Source organism: Triturus cristatus, chromosome 5_1 (genome assembly GCF_964204655.1).
Source record: "Triturus cristatus chromosome 5_1, aTriCri1.1, whole genome shotgun sequence".
Taxonomy (NCBI): domain Eukaryota; kingdom Metazoa; phylum Chordata; class Amphibia; order Caudata; family Salamandridae; genus Triturus; species Triturus cristatus.
Window position 1 is genome coordinate 296,688,055 of NC_140587.1, and position 21,321 is coordinate 296,709,375.

A 21,321-nucleotide genomic window follows, 5' to 3' on the forward strand; every position below is an offset into this window, starting at 1 on the left:
AGGGAATTTTGTCAGCAAAAATGACCCCAAGGACACCTCTCCCCTTACTCACTGGGATCCCTTCATGGCTGTCATTCGGGGTAAATGTATCACCCTGGCTACAGCCCTCCAACATCAACAAACCTCTGAGAGGTTGGCTTTGGAGGGGGAATGGCAGAAAATGGAAAAACTGCATAAGGAGGCCCCACCTTTGGCCACTCAAAGAAAGGTTGCTGCAGTAAGAGGTAAACTTCAGGCGATCTACGCGAATAGATCGGAAAATACCCTTTTACGCCCTCAGGCCAGGGGGTATGAGGGAAATGACCAAATAGGCTCACGATTGGAGAGGCAGTTATGAGCCAAGCAAGAGAAGGAATTTAGCAGGTCAATAATCGATTACTCGGGCAAATTGCACCATGGGGACGAGAGGAAGACTGGGCATCCGGTGAATTTTACAAAACGCTGTATAGGGCGGACCCCTTTAGCTCCACTATCTGAACCCACTTGAACTACCCCAGGTCTCTGAGGAGGCCAACGAATCCCTGAGCCAACCTATAAGGCAAGAGGAGGTACAGAAGGCAATAGATGCCTTAAAACTTCAACGGGCCCCGGGGCCTGATGTCTTTAGCGCTGTGTTCTAAGGAACATTTGGGCCAGAGTTGGCACCGCACTTGACAGAACTTTTTAATGCAGTTGCGACCCTATCATCAGATATCCCCTTCAATGGGAGAAGCATTGATTAGGCTCATCCCTAAGGCAGGGAAAAACCCACAAATGCGTTCTGGCAGCCTTACTATCATTGGACGCAGAGAAGGGCTTTGACCAGGTCGATTGGTCCTTCGTGAGGTGGTGCCCTGCGTCGGTTCGGTTTTGGGGATACTTTTTTGGGTATGCTGCAGGCAAACTATCACTGTCCAAGATCCCGGGTCCTGGTTAACAGGGTGGCCTCAGAAAGTTTTCATTTCTCACACATCAAGGTTGCCCCTTATCGCCCATGCTTTTTGAGCTATGCATAGAGCCTCTGGTCGCTCGTATTAGGGCCAACCCTGAGATACAGAGGATTTAATTTGGTCCCAGCGATAATAAGATATCTTTATTTGCGGATGATGTCCTTTTACCGGACATGGAACCCTGTACTTCACTTCTGGCAATCCAGTCTGAGCTGATCACTTTTGGGAAAGTAGCAGGCTTCAAAATTAACTTGTCGAAAAACTTCTTACTCAACGGTTTCGCAGGGGGAAATGGCTGCAATTGCGGCATTCTCACCATTCACGTGTGCTCATAAGGAAATCTCCTACCTGGGCATCAAAATCACACCTAACCCATCAGACTTCTATAAAGCCAACTTTCCACCTTTGCTGCGACAGCTTAAGGCGGACTTCAAGAAGTGGGGCTCTGCACACATCAACTGGCTAGGTAGAATAAATGCGGTCAAGATGAATGCGCTGCCTCGACTTCTGTCTTTTCCAGGGCCTCCCAATCTCGGTCGGCAGGGAATTATTTACGGAACTGAAATTGATGACTACAAAATTCATTTGGCAAGGGCAGAGGGCCTGGTTGGCTCACCGACTACTAACCAAACCGCGACCTGCAGTGGGTTTGTCCAGGCGAGATTTTCTCATCTACTACATGGGCGGCCTAACTTCTGGTCATTTCAGAGTTGTCCCTCAGGGCCTCACAGGCACTGGGTCCATATGAACTGGATGGTGGTGGGTAGAACCATCTGGGACCTTTTTTGGCAGGCAAAGCAGGACAGGCCCAAAAATGCTTACCTTAACACACCAACAGCTACTACACTCCACCCGTGGGATGTGGTCACAAAGTCGTTACCCTTAACATAATTTCCGTCCCCTTACCCCCATCCACTTAAGCGCGGACAACTCCACCCCCTCCACTCAACTGTTGTGTCCCTTTGATAAATGGAGGCTGTTTGATGGTTTCAGACATGTTTGTCCGTGGCGAACTAGGTTCTTTCGAGGGTTGCGTAACAACTTAGAAAAATACCACTGTCACTGGGAGTTATATATCTTCAACGAAAAACACTAGTTGCTCCAACCCCAGATGCGACTTGGCTGCCACGCGAGACCTACTTCCTATAGAGAACTTTGTGCAATTGGGCAGCACGTCGAAGGGGCATATCTCGTTTCTTTATTCTCTTTTGCATATGTCAGTTCCCCAAGACACACAATCTTTGGGGACACAATACTAAAGACACCTCTGATGGAGAACCAATGGGGATCGTTCTATGAAGACATTCTTAGAGAAGCCCACTATAAACTAATGTACGATTGGCACCTTTACCACCAAAAGCTCCATATCCTCTTTCCAGATGCTTCAGATAGGTGCTGTAGGGGCTGTGGTCTACTGGGTGACTTTCGCCATATCTGGTGGGATTGACCTGCCATTCAAACTTTTTGGAAAGAAGTCATTACCCAGATCAGGAAGATCCTAGAATACCCAATCTCGGACTCCCTGGAACATGTCCTTTTAGGGGTGCGCAATCCCTGTCTGAAACACCAAACGTGGGGTGATCGCTCCATCTTGTGGCTCTCCCTGGGGGCGGCCAAAATGGTGGTGGCAGCGGCAGCGGCATGGAAGAAGGCGGAGCCCCCCCTCACAATGGCATGCCCGGTTGTGGTGAGCTTTGGTGCTTGAGCACGTGACAGATATAATGGCAGATGCCCGTACAGGGTTTGACTCCATTTGGAGCCCGTTGGTAGCTTACCTGTCAGAGGGGTTGCCGCTTTTTACCTGTGGTCCCAGACTACGTGCGCTACATCTTTCCAGACCTAGGAAGACTTGCCCTGGATTGTTAGCTTTGGGACATCTGGGATGCCCTACCCTTCTCTTTCTGGCGTTTCCGTCTGCTGGGGCGGGTGGGATGCTGGCCCCGGTGGGATGCTGGCCCCATGGCCCCTTCGTCTGGCCCAATCCACGTCTGCATGCTCATTGGACCCCTCTGATTCTTAGTATACATGAGCTATAAGTCACAGATTTGTTCTGTTTGGTCTTGTTACTTCGTGTTTCTGTTAAATTGTGAACTCGAGTAAATGTGGCGCAGATGCATCCATCACTACATTGATGATTCACTGAACTATCTATCGAAGAAGACATTTGCATCTGTGAAAAGGTTAAAGCTTGGCGAGTACTTGTGAGAATGATGTGTGTTACCTTTAGCTACTCTTGGCTTACTCTACTGCTGAATTGAGTCTCATAAGCTGTTCACTTTTGAAACTGCAATAAAAAGTTTTTGACAAAAAATTAATAAATAAACAAGTCAAAATAGGTTAGTAATTTGTTGCAAAAAAATACTGGAATCAATTTAATATGTCAAAATACAAAATTATGAGGTCTACAATGTTTAGATTATTACAGATGATATTCTGTTTTTCCTGTAATGCCTTTAATGTGACAAAAAAAGGAAAAAGCAATTTTTGTTTCCGCTGCTTTGTTTAAACTGCAGCTATAATGATGTTTCATAGCCTGCTTTTTACATTGGCTCATGGCAGGCGGCATTATGACATCACAGTTCAGCTGTAATAACTTATAACTGTTGAGCAGCTACATCCTTTTGTTATTAATGGTTCCTTTTGACTAGCAAATTGCCGGTAATAAGGAAATCGGAAATGAGATTTTACACACTGCTTGGGGCCATTAGCATTGCATTTAAGTAACAATACCTAAAATCATATAATTAACATTAACCATTGATAATTAAACCATTAAAATAACACTATATTCATAGTTGTCTCATTCATAGTGTTAATGGGAATGTGATTTGTTAGTTAATCTGTAAGATTATTCATGACATTTGTAACTACAGCTCTCGCATCAAGGGATGTCATCTGGCTAAGTTAGGCCCAAGGAGAAACGCTACCATTTTACATGCAAACGTTTTTCTATCTTGTCTTCTTCACACAATGAGTTTTGACACACATTTGCGTGTGTGACAGTACAGGATTAGTTTCCATGAAACTACATTGCTTTTTAATTCCACTGTCATGACACCCTGAACATCCCTTACAAGGACTGAACATACATTGTGCAAATGTAATCGTTCTTTATTTGTCCATGCGGCGACGTAGCTATCAATAGATCATAAAAAATGGCGGCATAACTAAGGACTCGGCTCAAAGCAAAGATGCTTCCTTATTAAAAAATAAACAAGCGTTTCCGTGTGTTGAGGCAGAGGAGCACTTGCTGTCATTGCGAGGTCACTTCATGCTGAAACCTCAGCTGAGCTGCTTGCTGATCCTTTTGCAAGGAGGGATGTCCAACTTGTGGCCAAGACTGGGACCTACATACTATCTCATCAGGTAACGGGGGTTGGATCATCCAGTAAGGGGTTTCTTGGCAGAGCACATACACAACCTAGACATCTAGGTTAGGTAACGCATAGTAGGAGTATCCTATATCTATATATTGTTTTATATGCCTGCATATATATATATATTGGTTAGCATGATGGTGGAACTGTTAATTTTGTTCACTATCCTTGTACTTCTAATCACTTTCATCTGCTTCTGTCTATTGATCATTGCAGCACATATGTTCTATACAAGAATCACAATGGTTCAATAAATATTGTAAACACCACTCTGTGTATTCTGTGTATATTTCTCAGAGATAGCACGAGTGACTGAGCGAAAGGGTTCCAGATCTGTTGGCACAATTCTTGGGGGAGTAAGGGTTGTCACGTTCTCTGGTTGCTCAAACCATTCGCTTCATGTCTAGGTTTAGGGGTGCTTATTGTGGCACTGGGAGGTAGCTGGTCTCTAGACCAATATATCCTGAGGGGATGCACAGAATAAGTCTGAACCATCCTGAAGTTTATGTTGCCCAACAAATGCCTGGCTGTCATTAAAGGTATGCATTACAGAGACAACCATAATCCTAACTTGTAACCAAAGTCAATTTAACAGTTTTTTAAAACGTATGTTAAGGTGTTAAACCAATTCTAAGTAACTTCACTTTAACTGTATTTTTTCAGCAAATCCGTTTTTTTGTTTTTATATATTTACATTTACAATTATTCCCCCACCCCCTTGAGCTTCACCTTTGTGCACAGCTGGAATTTGCCATAGTGTGTCCTTCAGCCATGCCCTACACCCAACCAACTACACAGGGCCCTTAGGGATGAGAGAGGGAGAGTTTGTGAAGACTCATTAGACAATGTTGGACCTGCCACAGCGTTTGCGAGCCCAGTTGTTTGTTCCCAAATCCATCCAGTAACCCAACAAGGACCCTTGAGCCTGGGTGGTGCGGGGTTTGCAGTCCCGGAGTCCGGGTTTATGAACCTTGCTGCAGGTCAATGAAACCATCCTCAGGCTCACCCCATGAGGTCCATTGGGTGCTCACCTGCCCACGACCATGGAATCACAGGATGCTCCCAAGGTCCCATTATAGCTCCTTCACTTTTTTTTGTCAGGATGTGGGTTTCTATCAAATTCTATAATGGTGGCTGCAACCGATTTTTTTTTTCTTTTGCAGCCAGCTAATCATAGCTAGTTTTGGGATCTGCAGATGCGGATTTGGATCTGCACACCCCGAATGGATGATGAAAGAAAAAGCTTAGTCATCCAATCATATTCATCTTTATTTTTCAAATTTGGGACCACAGATGTTCTGTGAAACCAGGTACACCGATGATCTGTGGATTAATCGTCATTATATGTCTAACTTTTTAAATCACTTTTTTGTTAATTTCACAAACTACTGACTGGATTTACACCAAACCAAGTAAAATCACTTCCTTGAGTAAAGTTCTGCTTTCATGCCTTGTTTGATGTAATTTCAGTGAAATATTTTTTTCTATAGAGGAAAGCAAGGAATCCTATGGAAATTAATATCATTTTTTCTTTACACACCCCTTTATTTACACCCTTCCGCGACAGATCTGAACCAAATATCTATTCCAAATACAAATCGGGATACGATTTATTTTGAAAAGCTTTGTACAGGTTTGTCGAGTGGTGCCAAAGTTAGTAAGAAAACTAAATGTGGCTTTTGATTAGACACTTTTATCTAACCATAACTGTATAGTGGATATCGCCAGAGTGTAATAGAATATTTAATGTTCCAAAGGCATATCTTATCACAGTGGATAGCTGGTCAGCAATTCAGTGCTTGCTCCATTTGAACCATACCTGCACATTATATCCTTATGAAAAGAACACGAGGTTGCCCGGGTTGACATCTATTTCAACTTGTACAAATGTTCATAAAGGCAACAGAAAAAGGTCATGGCAACACGTTTGAACTGGAATGTTCATATTTATGGTTGGTTACAATCTGTTTTTCATGCCTATCCTCTTTTTTTATTCTTGTTTTCCAAAGTATCCATTTGTGCACCACATTTTGGGATTCATAGTCTTTTGCAACTCATGGTTCATTATAAAAATAGCTCTATACGTGGTCCAGGGTTTTTCTTTACAATACATTGTCATTCAAATCTACAGTTTTAGCTTTGGTTTAAATGGATTCCCTTTTTGTAGCTTTTTGCTTCATGCATTTTTTCATTTATTGGTTCATTGATTTCTGTGATTTGTGCAGCAATTAACCTGAATATCCACACGGGGCAGCCTCTTAATCGGACATTTCAGTCCGTTATGAGACGTTACCCCATCCTTCTATGGAAAAACTAATCTTAACTTTGCGCCAAGGTACAGGTCTCTGGAGCCTGCAATGGTGCCTTTTCTCAATCCAGCTACTTCTAGCGCAGACTAGGGCAGTTCTCCCAACCTTATTGTACAGATCAAGACTGTCTTTTTAATTCCATTATTGCACTGCGACAAAGAGATGCACCAGCTCCTTTTCGACAGCCCATTCATTTAAAGCGAGCAAGAATCTTGATTCCACTGGCATAATGTGTGGTACTTGTGTAACTCTATACTTCTTAAAACCTATTGCATGGTTATCACCAAAGATAAGCCTGGAGACCATCCTCCTGGTTGCAGCCCACAGTTCTGAAAGCAAACCCAGTTCAGAAACACTCCCTAGATCAGTACATTACAGAAGATTAAATAGTGAAGTGTTTGGTGCACTCCCATGTAAAAAGAATACTATATGATCAATAAGCCATCTCTACACCCTAAGTGTGCAAATTGTTTAAGGAAATACAGACTAGACATACACCACCGCAAGAAAATATACTGCCAAAAATCCTCTCATATTGAAAACAAATTGTTTTCAATATGATGTAGACATAATTGATGTAGACATGCAGATCTTGGCAAACGCGTTAGCTAGTAGGCTAAAGAGTGTGCTAGCATTGCTCGTTCATGAAGATCAGGTGGGCTTTGTGCCAAACTGCACTTCAGCATCTCACTTAAGCTCTCTGGCCCACGTCTTCAGGAAAGTTAAACAAAATGGCCCTATCTAGTCTGGACTCTGATGAGACTTGTACTGGGAGATAAATTTATCACCAAATGAAGATGGCTTTACTCCAGCCCGAAAGCGGCTGTAGATTGTAATGGTCACATTTCCCCAAAATTTGAGAACCATAGAGAGATGAGACATGGGGGGCCCTTTTTCGCTTCTATTGTTTATTCTGGCACTTGGACCCCTAACTATAGCGATTTGGCAACACAAAGGCATCCAAAGTATTACCAAATACACTACCCTATTTTTTACTCCATACCTCTCTCAATATATCCTCTACCTCCACTCTGTGGCTCATCCCAAACCTCATTCTACTACTATGATCTCCAAAATAACCCTTTCTATACTCTTCCCCCCTTGTCTCACCCCAAACCTCATTTTAATTCTATGATCTCCCAAAAAACCCTTTAAATTCTTCCCTCACCTATCCTTCCTTTGACTCATCCCAAAACTCATTTTACTACTATGATCTCCCTAATCCATTTCTAGAGATTCTTCCCTCGTCTATCTCTCCTTATACCCATCCTAAACCTCATCGCCAATCCCCCATTATACTTTTCAATCCAACTAACAGACTCACATGTCCACCACTCAGATTAACTCAAATTTCACTATACTAATTCACCACTAATCCTTTTAGGGTTCCGGAGTAGCGTGCTACTTGCCTAAAAGTGATTCAACGCCTCATCTTGGGTAGTAAGCACTATGTAAATACAATTACAATACGATTCCAAGAGTGGAACACAAAGCCCTCCTATACGCAGATTGCATACTAGTTACGTTGTCCACGCCAACCCTGTCCCTAAATAATCACATTTGCACAATTAATAACTATATTCTCAGGCTATAAAATAAACTGGGGGAAGTGAGAAGCAGTACCGTTAACCGGATGTACTACAACGGCATCATGAGGAGGTCATCCTTTTAAATGAAAGTCAGCCAACCTACAGTACCTAGGGATCAGTATTAATACATGCTTTGACTGTATAATGGAGGATAATATTGAGCCCCTGATCCTCAAAATCTAGTATAACCTGTTGTGATTGCCCTCTTATAAGTTCTCTATGTGGGAGGAGGTACTGATGTGTAAAATGAACGTGATGCCCCTTCTGAATTATAGCTTTTCCCCTCCAGCCACCAAAATACCATTTCAACTGCTTAAAGAACTAACCACTCTGATGAAGACACTTGTAGTATGGAAGGAAACCACGACTAAAAATGAGGAAACCGCATACAGCTACAGAAAGTGGGGGGTTATGTTTGCCACAGTTGGAAACCTACTGGCTGGTATTCAAATTCATACAAGTAAGGCATATGATCCACACCACCTTCTACTCACCATGATGGGTACACATGGAGAAAGCCCTTCTGGGCAGTATGAGTCCTCTTTATTTATTATGCACTTGCGATGGGAAGAAACAAATCTTTACATAGCCCAGCCCTCACATGCTAACGCATGCACGGCGTGTAACACTTTCCTTGATGAGGGATGATAGCAGAATAAACAAAAAGGCTCTCCAATGGTGCAAAGGCAGCATTAAAATAGGTGTTGAAGAATCCTCGTGTGAGATGTCCAAATCAAAATAGATAAACACAATTGAACAACTCATTACAGAGAGTAGACTGAAAATATTTGTGAAACTATAGGTACAATTTGACATCCCACAGACCATTTTCTTGGACTTCCGAGAACTTTGCCACTGTCTTCATAGACCTATCTCTCTGGCTCCCATTCCCTTACGTGAATTTACCATACTTAAATATCTACATAACTGGGGAACATTCAAGGGAGTATTACCTGGAAATTATGCTCTCCCTATAAACCGTGTATTCGTTGCACCTACGTCAACCAAGTTGAAAGAATGGTGACCAACCTGCCTTCAAACGAATCATATGGGCTCAGGCTGGAGAGACATTATACCCAATCATGTCCAATGTTTACGAAACTCAGTTATTACGAGATCCTTCATTAAGGGCACTGGACTCCTGAAAGGCTTAGCACCACAGTTCTATTACCAGGGGCCACATCCTGACCATGATATAAAACACTTACTATGGGACTACCATGCACTTCACCATTTTTAGAAAGAGATCTGGGAGATCATGAAAGAAAGGGGAGGGATATCGAGCCAGCTAACAAATCACACTGCTCCCCAACACAACTGTACTGAATATATTCCTCAGGTGGATCATCTTCTTTGTAGAAGTGAAACAAGTGTGTTACTGGATTTGATTCTGGGAATACTATCTATGAATAGAATACCTCTGTCTGGTGAGATTCATGTGCCTCTGTCACAAAAACAGCTCTACCTCCTCTTGGTGTTAGGCCATTTTGTATACGTTTTAGAGTTATGGCTTTCCTAAAATTTGGATGGATGATTATAGCATCCTCGTCGGTTTCTTGAAAACCTGTACAATTAAAAGCTGCTGTGACTTGGTCAGCCGTAGCTCCACCAGTATCGGTGTTTATGACATTTTCGGTCATTGTTTAATGAAAGTTTCAGAGCAAGTTTCAAGGTAACAAAGATAAGGTGCACAACATTTTGGAACACTGTATCCTTCAAAGTTTAACAAACCAAACAGCTAATACATAGGATTGTCCTACTCGGCTATGGCGGATATTATCCCTACCCACTCCAGACGTCTTATGGAGTATTATGAGTAGGGGTCTCTGAGAAAAGCACGTCTGAGTTACTCTAGTACCTAGCGTTAAATTAGTGCCTTACCAAACGTTGGGCGCAATGTAGCGTAGTTCCTATATCCCTGATAGGCTCTGCGCATTGGAACAATATACACTATAGATTTGACATAGGACTGAGGTCAGTATGTCTCTATTGAGTACATTAAACGTAATTACTTGTGTGTGCCAGCTAACTCAGAGGTCACTAGAAACTTCTCGAATATACAAGAAGGGATTATTTTCTGACAACCTCATAAACATGACAACTTTGTTTCCCTTTGAGTCGGCACAATCTCAGAACCGTGGAAACAATAGATAACAGTTTCACTCAGTCAATCGTGCATGCTTCGTTTCTACAGAGTTGCACAGAAATAGAGAGACGGGCGTTTCAATAAAGAGGGTTTATTGAACAGTCTTATTTCTCATGCAAGAGATATGGAACTGCTACAATCGTAAGGCTGCAAAGTACAATATGTACAGAGTTGGCAGTAAGATAAAATAATACTGCAATAGCATGGTTTGTAGCTATGACATATATTTATAAAATACATACATAAATAACACAGGCTAAAATGTAAATACTCATCTGATGCTTCTAAATAGTTCTACCCCAGTGTATCTAACCTAAGTGTAGTACGCGGTAAGAAGTAGGTGCTGTTTTCTAAAGTATAGCTAGCTATAGTTTTGCCAAGAGTTGCCAAAAGTTTCTCTAAGTTCTAGTCTGCTCCATACCTTCGAATGTGCGAGGTTGGAATCTCTTTTCCAGAACTCGATATCTAACACCCCGCAAGGGGAGTCAGAAACACTGGATCTGGATTCTCTGCGAGGAGGATGACCGCGTCTGGTCAGTGCATCAGGCGGGGTCTCGATCTCCTTCCGAACTTGCCGTGGCGAACCACAAGTAGGCAGTCTAGCTGGACCGTACCGGAACCGTGGTTTGCCAGGGCAAGTGCAGGTATATTTATACCTTGAAGGTGTTTAGGAATGCCTGTATTGACGTAAAAGTCAGGCATCGGAACGTCATGAATGAACCCCTAAGGAATAGATGTTCATGCATAATAAATAAGTTCTTGGAGAAATCCATATCCAAGCAAGGGAAATTCCTAAAGGCTTAAGAGTCCGGTTTTCCAAGAACTCGTTGTGACGTGGATGGATGGATGTAGGAGACCATGCCTGTATTTGGTTAGCATGGACAATGCCTAAATAAGGGCTGGATTTTCTATGCTTAAATAAGGGCAATATGAATTGTACCTATATAAGGGCATAAATCGGGAAACCTATATACGGAATCTAAATCTACCACAACATTGGCATTGTTATCCTTTTCTCTCGCGGGCAGGCAGCTATGCTTCCATCCTACGGCCCTCCAAACACTCGGGAAAACCACACTTTCTCTGACAGTTTGACCATTCTGCGCATGTTCCGACATGCTCCTTTGCTAGCCTCATCAGTTCGGCTCGAGAACGGTTGCTAGAGTGGAACGTCAGTCCAATTTTAACTGCCAAGCACGCCTGAAAGCACGTTGAGGCAGCCCTGGCAGCGCACTGCAGTGCCCACTCCGGCGTCGCCCCCATGGGTGTGGGAGCCAGCAGCAGCGCCAGGATCGTGAAGCTGAACCCGGACTTCCAGCCCATGACCCAGCCCCGCAGGGTGTCAGCGGGTGGCAGGGTGGTGAGAGCGTCCAGGTCAGTGACACCCCGCGCTCTCTGCTGCGAAGCATTCTGAGCAGTTCAGATTTGTATGCCAACTGACATTCTTCCCGTACACAACATAGGCTACCGGGACTTTGATAATCTCAGTACAGAGCGATATTTGAGCATTTCTCTGGGGAAGATAACTTAAGCGATAATGAGTCATTGACTGCACTGGAAGAAACGATAATTCAGTCTTAATATGTTGAATAGTGAATATGCAAATACTAAATGATACCGGCAAAATGGGAAAAGGTTTTAAAGTATGACTTTTTGAGTTTTATATCTCCATTGCTACAGATGTATAAGTCAGATGAAGTGAATGTCTTGGCTTGGCATAGATGTGAATTGCAAGACAGCCAGCCGCAGTGACATTTTTTGGACCTCATCTAATTTTGCAGTGGGATGAGATGGCTAGAAGGGTATAGACAGTTTACACTACGCCACTGACTTTATCTTAAGGTTTCATAATGTTGGCATGTCAGGGGAATGTTCATTTTAATAAGTCATCTGTTGTGGTGTGCAGGAACCCAATCAGATGCAAGTGTGTTTTACCTTTTATATGAACTGTGAAAACGTGCATTCCTTGCTAAAAGTGAAAACGAAAACGTTGGCTTTTCCTCAGTGGACTGCTACGTAGGAGGCTGCTTTCAGGGCTGGGTGAAGAGCTATGAACTAGATCTGAAAGTGATTAGCTAATATATTTTAATAACTGTGCTTTAATCTAAGCTTGGGCCTTATTTCCCCCCCCAAAAAAAAAACCCTAGGCGAGAATACCCACACTCAAATTTCCCAGAGACGAGATCGCTGCGCTCACTCGCAGGGAGAATTGTGGGGCTACTTTGAACATTTGTGCTAGGCTGATTTGGGTTCTCATTCCGGGCTTGAAACCCCTATGCCTACCTTTAAAATGACCCTTATGTGGAAGGCTCTGTGTTCACTTTACGGTCATTTTATTAATTGATCTGTTTTCTGCAGTAATTCTCTAAAATGCCCATGGATGTAAATTCTAAAAAAATGCCAGGGACAGCGGAAGTGACAATACATGCCCTTTGAACATGCCCTTTGATCCCGATGACATGCCACTTGACCTTTAGCAACAAGTGAAATAATATTACATGAACGTTATCATTGATGAGATCACAGGAAGAGACACCACTGTCAAAAAAGTAGAGCAATTTTACTATAATAACAAAAACGCCGCCAAAGAAGAGACCATTACTGTTGCAGGCAGGACACGATCTCTCCTAACGCTTTTAAAAAAAAATTTATAGCACAAACGTGTTTGCAATGCAATAGGTCTCGCATTTGAGAAAGTTTAAGCTATTGGCATTGTAAATGACAATGCCTTTTATTTATCTGTTTTAAAAACAACACATACATAAAAGGCATTGTCATTTACAATGCCAATAGCTCAAACTCTCGTAAATGCGAGACCTATTGCATTGCAAATGCTTGTTTATATATGACCTGGAGCATAAAAACGTTTGCTTCATAAGCAGGAAGTTAATTGAAGGAAGTGTTATGATTATTTGTTAAAAGACATTTTGTTAATAATAACATAGCAGTTCTACCTACATAAATTTGGGTCCTTCTCTCATACTAAATGTGTGAAGCTTATTGGGCGTAGTACGTGTTTTCATCCATGTAAAATAGTTTTCGAAAAAGAGAAAGACTATTATGACACTTACCCTTGTTATCTTGAACAGCTGGCTAAACACTGGAGTTATGCCTAACTCCTTAAGAAAGCTGTGATGAATACTTCTTACTACAGAATGCTTACTATGTGACTCCAGAGGCAGCTGCTACTGACTGCATCAGGAAACTTGCAGTACCTCCTTTGCGCCAGTATGAGGTGCTGCAGACTTCCTTGTGATTCTGCACTGCGTATGAACATGGCTACTCAGAGCTGTTTAAAGGCACCATCCTTGCACACTAACATCCGTTCCTATTTTTTTCACATCCGACAATGCAATCCTATCGATTTTGGATTTTCAATTAATTTTCATTTAGCAGTGTGCTAAGATGTTGTGCCAAAGATGACCTGTTTCAAGCTGTGCTGTGTGTGTTTCTGAAGAAAATGTCGTTGACTGACCCACACAACATCCGCTTATGCTACGTCAGTGTTATGTATGGCTTTTCTGGTAATACATGTGTTACATTCAAACCCGGCCTGACGTTATCTCAACAAAAGAGTGTGTATGTCAGGCTTAGCACATAGCAAACTAGTATTTTGATTGGTAATGCTCACAGCATATTTTCAGATATTATTTTGAGAGGCTGTAAGTTGACATTAGACATGCTAACAAAACAGAGAACCGAATTTGTCTCTGAAAAGCAGACTTTGAATGAAAGAAACTGTAACCATTTGTCTGCCTTCATAATACTTCTGCAACAGAAGCACTGCCAGTGTTTCACAGCGATGATATGAGAGGCTGTGCAGGACTTCCCCCTTGTAGGTGCTAGTTCTGTGATCCCAATTAGTCTTGATACAAATGTATTATTCTTCAGTACTCATTTTCAGGACCCATGGCCCTGTAAGTGTACTGAGTAAAAGCACTTGCAGCACACAATGTTCAAAGTCAGCACCATGTAAGTTTATTTGAAATAGAATAGTTACAGAAAACTAAACAGTCCATTCAAAGCAAAATGCATATACAAGGCAATTACCATAAGCAAATGGAACATAGCCCTATTCTAGTTGAAGACCCAGAACCAAAAATGGTCTAGCAAAATACAAATAATAAATCAGAGACCACATTGTGAAAGGGACTGCTCAGTTTTGGGGCAACAGAAAACCCTAAAAAAAATCTCTAAGTCAATAAACACAAGAATGTGAAGTCTGCTCTACATAATAGGGAAAGCTTCTGGGAAACATTCCAAAAACAGTATGTTATATAGGTTTTCAGGAGTAGAGAATCATGCTCTTTTCTTGGTACTAATAAGGATACATTGAAAGAAAACAATGAACATTATAGAAATTATATTACATAAAACAGGCTACTCTGGAAGCCCTCCCAAAAATAATAATAAATGAGAATCTCGAACCTACATAAAAGAGAAAATGGCATTACACTATTGTTAGAAATGGGATTCCTGGTTCGCTGATGTATGCACCCAGGCCAGGCAGGAGTCTCCACTCTAGACAGGATAAGCTAGATACGCAATAAGATAGCCTGTGCTTACCCTCTGGTAGCTTGCCACAGAGCTGTGAAGCTTATCCAGTAAAGCAATGTGTAAAGAATGTGTACAGCACTCACACAGTAACACAATGAATACACCACAGAAATACTCCACACAGATTTAGGAAAACGGAGAATATTTATCTGAGCAAAATAAGACCAAAACAACAAGACTCCAATCAGTAGAAGTCGAGATATGAGTATTTAAAGATTAAGCCCAAAATAGTGCTGACCGTCAAAAGCTTACTTGAGGTCGCGAGGGACTGATGCAAATCCAACATTCCGGCTGACCGCGATGGAGGGCCGGACGGCTAGAGGACCCACACAGAGTATGCTGAGAAAGTACCTTGGATGGAGCAAAGCATCGATGCTGAGGGCTTGTTGCGTCGATCTGTTCCACGCAGTCGGGTTACTGCATTATTGTCTAGCTTCACTGCAGTGAAGGCAATGCATCGTTCCTGAACTGCGCAGAGTGTCATCATCAGGCAGAACCGCTGACATTGGACAGCCGCTGTGTCGAAGTGCAATGTTAGGGAATTTCTCGCTCAGTCGATGCAAAGCGTTGTTTTTGGATGAAAACACCTGCATAGGCCACTTCTGAGGCCCAGAGCTTAGAGAGGGCACCTCAAGCAAGAATGGGACTCATAGAAGGCAGAGCCCAGAAGCACCAGCAGAAATGTAGGGAGTCTTTTGTGTCTGTGAGACTTCAGAAAACAGGAGGCAAGCCCTTGGTGGGAAGGCAGAGTCCTTCCTGCAGAGACCAGGAGCAGCAGGCAGTAGGGCTACAAGCAAAAAGCAATCCTTCAAGAAAAGCAGCCCAGCTCAGTGCTTTAAGCAGCACAGCAGTCCTGAGAGAGGTTCAGTTCAAGATATAGAAGTGTCAACTTTTAGGGGGTCAAAGAAGTGGGGGGGTGACTTCCGAAGCTCTCTGAAGTGCACTAGGATCCGTTTCAACCCAGTCCTGTCTGCCAGGCTATCTGTGGGAGGTAAATCAGTGCTTTGTGTGTTGAACAGGATGCTACATATTGAAGTGCGTCAACCCCTCCCATTCCTCCCTGCCCAGGAAGACCTATCAGAACGCAGTTAAGTGCTTAGAATGCAGATGAGCCTCTGTGTTTGTGGCTATCTAGAAGGAATGTACAAAGTGTAGCTGTCACCCAACCCAGAAGTGAATTGGAGACAGGCTGCTAAGCATACAGAGTTATAAGTACAGAGAAATGTTCACTTTCTAAAAGTGCCATTTCTAAAACCGTAATGTTAAATCTAGCTTCACCAGTAAGGAGTATATGCCATTACCATTCCAAACTTATAAAACATCAAAAAGTTACTCTTCTGTGTTCAGGAATTACATTTTAAAAGTATATTAAGGCATTCCCAAAGCTAACCTAGGAGAGGAGCAGGCCTCACAGTAGTGAAAAACAAAATTGGCTGTTTGTCACTACCAGGACATGCAAAACATAAGTACATGTCCTACCTATTACTTACATAACACACTGCCTTTATGGCTACCTACGGCCTACCTTAGGGGTGACTTATATGTAATGAAAGGTGAGTTTAAGGCCTGGCAAGTAGTTTTCTATGCTAAGTCAAAGTGGCAGTAAACTTCCCGACAAGGCCCTGCAGTGGCAGGCCTGCAATAGGTTTGAAAGGCTACTTCTGTGGGTGACACACTCAGTACTGCAGGCCCACTAGTTGCATTTAGATTATAGGCCCTGGGTATATGGTATACCACTTTACAAGGGACTTTGCAGGTAAACTAAATAATCTAATCCGGCAAATACCAATGTCACCATGTTTTAGGGGAGAAGCAAATGCATTTTGGCTCTGGTCAGCAGTGATAAAGTGCTCAGAGTCCTAAAGCCAACAAAAATTGTATCAGAAAAATAGGAGGAAGGCAAAAGGTTTGGGGTGACCCTTCAGAGAGGGCCATTTTCCAACAACTACTGATCAATAAACTACTAAAATAATGACCGGAACACGCTTTAACTATCAAGTAGCTTCAACCTTAAACATTTGCAGTTTTTCATGCATGCTTCCTTTAGCAACACTAAGAAGAATACATTTTAAGATACAAGTGGACCTGGCTAATAAAACTGCTTGAATTAAGAATATTTTACAAAATGCTGAGGGACACATTTTTAACACCTGCTGCGCAGAGAAAGAAATGAAAAACCATTTCAAATGTGCAAATGTACAACTGTAAATGAATCTTGGACCTAGTCATATCAACTTTAAATAAATTGGTATGTCTAATGCAGCTCAATTACATTATTTGCAATCCATTCATGTTAACTAAATGCGCTTAATTTATTAATTGTAATTCACACAAACCTCCCCATTGAAAGTCATGGGAGGAGAAGGTATAAAGAGTGCAGAAATTTGAGTGGTGCAGATTCGAGGACTGATTGCTAGAGGGGCCATGCTGAAGTAAATCTATTTGACGTCAGACCAGATGGCTTTCTAAGGTATGTGAGAAGACTTGCATGGTTTGGAATATAAATATTTAGTGAATTCTCATATTTTATCCAGTATAATTACTGTGCGGCTGATATGATAACATAAATGTTAGGTATGGAGTAGGTAATAGTGAAAGTAGGGATATGTGATGAGTAATGTTTGAGGTATTTCTAATTATCACCTTATTCTATATTGGAGCTAGTGGGATTGCCATAATTCTCATACATGTGATTTATGGACAAATGATGCATAACAATGATAAAGTACCACTCTACTGTTTCTAGGGGCCGGGGTGGGGATTCATTTCTATATCACACCTAAAGGTAACCTATAGCCATTATTACCAATTTGTACCTTCCCATGGAATGGGGTGAAGGACAATGAATTAGACACGCAAAAGGGAGGGCCTGAGAAGTTTTAACGACCTGCAGGGGACAGCTCCCCTCTATCACACTTAAAAAACACTGATAGACCCCTGGTTCTTGTACAAGAGAAAGAGAGAGAGGTGTGCTGGATTATTCCTTTTACAGGACGGTTTTCCTCACCCACCCAAAACTGGCATGCTTCATCATAGGGTAACCTCCTCGCATTAGGAACCTGGTCATAATGTGGGCTACAACCCCTTCTCTAAGAGGGAGGAGCTCAGTAATGTTTTTGTGTCAGAAAAGAGGTATCCGAAAACCTATAGAAGAGCAAGTTGTGGTGAAGGGAGTAAATGAAAAAAGTGTGTGAACTAAAACTAACGCTGTGGAATGCCGAAATTAATTTTAATGGTGCATCCAGAGGTTAGGATTAAACAGGCATAGCTTGGGCTAAATGCAAAGCCCATCGCAGTCCTCTTCACTTGTCTAAACAAATCATTGCCAAACAGAAATATATTCTGAGTTAGACATAGTTGGATCATTTCAAAGAGCATTCTATGTTCAGGAAATATTCACAGGCTTGTATCCCTATTTCATTTTCAAATGTTCATATACAACGAGATAACATCCATTGTAATTAGTTTAAAGGTATCTTGCCATGGAATTTCCTGTAGGTGTCTAAGGAAATCACTTGTGTCCTTTAGGTATGAAACTATGCAAAGTACTTTAAAAATGACTCTCTACTTTATAGGGAATCAATAAAGCTTATTCAGGGCATTGGTTGCAGAATGAAATTTGGGTAAATTTAAGAGCATTCTGGCTGCCGAGCTTTGCACAGTCTGCAACTTGGACAGCAACCTTTTTTGGAAGTTTAGATAATGTCCATTGCAGTAGTCCAAGTGGGCGAGGACTAGTGAAGTGACAATTGTCTTTAATAAGTCCAGTGGGATCAGATGACCAATTTTCATCAATACCATGATTAATGTTTGAAAAGGACGCCACGATTTGAGTATCCTCAGTGTAGGACACTAATGAAAACCCAAAAGATCTGATAAGCGCAGCCAGCGGGGTGTTTATATATATTACATAGGGATGGGCTTAGTGATGAACCCTGGGGAACTTAATATGGTAAAATGTAAGGTCACCAATTACGCCCTATTGGTTAGAAAGGATTGAAGCAGTGATATTGTGGAATCTTTAGCACCCAGATTCCTCAGCCGGTCGACCAAACATATATGATCGACTATGTCGAATGATGCAGATAGATCAGTAGGGCAAGGGCCGCTTTGCCACCCTTGTCCAAAGTGGATCGGATTTCCTGAGTGTCCACAATAGGTCTGCCTCCGTACCATGGCCACTGCAGAAACCAAACAGAGTTGCATCCAAATGTTTATTCTGTTCAATAGAAGACGCCAGCCTTGAATTCATATCCTTTTCCACCAATTTGGCTTGAAAAGGAAGCGTTGATATAGGACGATAATTATTGGTGTCAAGGGGGTCAAGATTAGGTTTCTTTATGTGTGGCAGGACTGAGGCCCTTTGCTAATCCTTCGGAAATTTGCCTGTATGGAACATTGCATTAGAATTTTTTGCTAGATGTCCACCAGTGACATCTGATGCTATCTGGATAGTAGTGGGAGGGCATGGATCAAGCGGAGATCCCGACTTTGTAGCCATGGTCAGCTGTCTAACTTGCTCCACTGATGTACTGGTAAATTCTCTGAAGGAACTAAGACTGCTGTTCACTAAAGATCAGTGTACAGGGACTGCTTGCTATTTTGACTATTAGCAGAAAAGCTATCAAAGATATCCTGAAACCTTTTTTGGAAGAAAGTAGTCAAGGCGTTACAGAAGTCTACATTGCCTGTAGTAGAATTAGCATTTGGGGGTGGTGGTTTAAATAGTAACAGTTTGAAAAGCTCCTTAGTGGAGTTTTCGGCTAACTGAATCTTTTTGTATAGTATTCTGAATTAACAGTTAAAATAAGTGTTTTATATTTGGCTATGAATTGCTTGTATTTTTCTTCTTTTGCATTGTATTCCTTCCTCCATATGCTCTCCTGTCTGCAACAGTGTTGTTTTTAGAGGCTCTTAGCTCTGCATTATATCATGGAGCCAAAGGATTAATCCTTTTAGATGTTTTATATTTAATAGGAACAAGATTATCAGTAGCTGGCTGAATCAATTTTTCATATTCTCTTGAGGCAATGTCAGGTTCTACTGAGAGCACCGGCTCTGATTCAGCCAAGACGGTCTTGCATCTTGAAGTTTATTCCAAAATCGAAAAGATTTAATAATACTAGCATTAGATGCACATATACTATTGAAGAAGACATTAATTGTAAGTATCACAGCTTTGTGATCAGACCAAATTAAATTAAGGGCCCTTATAAATGTCATGTTACGATTGTTAGTGAACCCGCCATCCAGAGTGTGACCCGCAGAGTAAGTCTGGCTCCCAGTAATTTGAGATAGACCAAATCCAGTCATGGTATCAATTAAATTGTCAGTATCTTTATCTGCAGTGTTTCCTTTGGTACCTATAATTCTATCCGTCCACTCCTTAACTGCACACATGCAGTCATTTTAGTTTCCTTTTTAAACCCGAGGATCTCAGTGATTCTTACTCAGTTGACTGAGTCTTATGACAATACTTGGTGAAGGAGATTTGTCCCCCATAAATAATAGCTGAAGTCCCATTGGGGAGGAAGCTATGATGGAAGGATAATCTATGCTAGTGCCCCAGCTGCGTAAGGAGTAGTATGTCATATATTGGTGTTACAGCTGGCTCCAGTGTTTCATAAAATCTAGAGGGACAGTATAAAGGTGCAACACCACATGTGATTAGTTTAAAGGAAGAACTGCCGGTTGATTATTAATAGCCAAAAAAGCCAAAAAAATCTCAAACGAATTGTGAATGAATTATAACATCAGGGAATTGTCATCCCTACACAACAACAATGAACACCCCGGTTTACTAAATTTTAAATACTGATAAGTCTTGGAGAATTTATTAGACTATTGCAGTTTGACCTTACATTGTGAAACCTATGCAGTACAGAATGAACATGGAACTAGATTTTTGATGTAACTAACACGCAAACAATACAATACAAGACTACTTTAGACATAGGGTCATTAATACAAGGTTTACCGCCAGCATCAAATTACTTGACATCTTTTTCGTTAGGCCGAATACAATATGGTTTTACACGATTACCTCGGGGTATCACAATAGCTGTAGTAGAGTAGGATCTGCTTCCTTTGGTTGCCCCCACTTTTTGCTGATGTTTCACTGTTTTTCGACTTTAGTCTGGCTGGGACCCTGCTATTCAGGGCCCCAGCCCAGCTGCTTCCTCTCTAAAAAGAATTCCTTGTACTTTAGGTACACTCCAGATTGGATTCTGGGGTACCCTTCTAAGTCCCTAGTATATGGTATACTATGTACCCAGGGCATAGGTAGCCCAGAGGCCTACCAGGGCCTGCAGCATGTATTCTGTCACCGCTGGGAAGCCATTCAAAATGACACAACAGGTCTGCTACTGCAGCCTGTGTAAGGTGGTATATGCACCCCTTACTCCGATATAGGTT